Below are 1,312 nucleotides of genomic sequence, written 5' to 3'. Positions count from 1 at the left end.
TCGAGACAGGGTTTCTCTGTATAGCCCTGGCTATCCTGGAACTCACTGTAGACCAGGCTGGCCTTGAACTCAGAAATCCGCCTGCCTCTGCCTCCCAACAGGTATCTTAACAGATATATGCCTGACTTTGCCTCCAGATTACTAGAGGTATGCACTGCCACACCTGGACTTTAAATGATTAAACTGGGATTAAAAGCATGTACCACCATGCCCAGCTTGCCTCTGCCTTTCTTTTTTTGTTTTTCTTTTTGAGACAGGGTTTCTCTGTATAGCCCTGGCTATCCTGGAACTCACTTTGTAGACCAGGCTGGCCTCGAACTCAGAAATCCGCCTGCCTCTTGCCTCTGCCTTTCAAGTGCTGAGATTAAAGGTGCACGTCACCACTGCTCAGCTTAAAAAATTGTTTGTTTGTTTTTTAAAGACAAAGTCCTATTGGCCTAAATTGATATGCAGATCACGCTGATCTTAAACAGATATCTGCCTGACTTTGCCTCCAGATTACTAGAGGTATGTACTACCACACCTGAACTTTAAATGATTAAGCCTTTTCATTTTAGACTTATTTCAATATTTTATGTGTATGAATGTTTTACCTCCATGGATGTTTGTGCATCATGTGCTTGGCAGGTACCCTGGAAGGTCAGAAAAGGACACTGAATGCCCTGGGACTAGGGTTACATAGGTCATGAGTCACCACCATATATGGGTCTAGGAATCAAACCCAGATCCTCTGTAAGAGCTACAAGGGCTTTTAACCACTAAGCCATCTCTCTGGTCCCTAATTTAATTACTAATTTGATACTTTACACCTATCACTTTCTTTGATTTCTAGCTAAGGATAGGTTACACTCTTTATCCTTTTTGTAGAAAATTATTGTCTATTTTGAGATAGGGTCTTATGTAGTAGGTGGGGTCTGGCTTGGAACTCCTGACCCTTCTGTTTCTATCTCCTAAGTCCTGGGATTACAGGTGTGTGCTGCCATGTCCAGATCTTTACAGGACACTAAGATAAACCACAACACTTCCAGCTTCACCAAGAGGTAGAACAATTTTTCTACCATATAAATGGCTTCTCATTTCTCTTGAGTCATTTTTACTTATGTGTATGTATGTTTTGCATGCACCTATGTATGAGCACCATCTGAGTGCCTGGTGCCCTTGGAGGCCAGAAGAGGGCATCAGCTTCCCTGGAACTGGAGTTACAAAAGGCTGTGAGCCACAATGTGGCTACTGGGAACTGGGTCCTCTGCAAGAGTTGTAAGTACTCTCTTACCTGCTATCTCTTCAGTTATAGTATTCTTTTTTTTTTTTT

General features: G+C 42.5%; 1 protein-coding gene across 1 annotated transcript in view; it reads right to left on the bottom strand.

Annotated features, from left to right (window-relative positions):
* Sike1 (suppressor of IKBKE 1) overlaps positions 1-1,312 on the bottom strand; it is a 7,351-nt gene that overhangs the window by 992 nt on the left and 5,047 nt on the right. The window lies entirely within an intron of this gene.

The sequence above is a fragment of the Mus pahari genome, chromosome 4 (genome assembly GCF_900095145.1).
Source record: "Mus pahari chromosome 4, PAHARI_EIJ_v1.1, whole genome shotgun sequence".
Classification (NCBI taxonomy): domain Eukaryota; kingdom Metazoa; phylum Chordata; class Mammalia; order Rodentia; family Muridae; genus Mus; species Mus pahari.
Note: the sequence above shows the minus strand (reverse complement) of the source record. Positions and strands in the feature narration are given on the sequence as shown.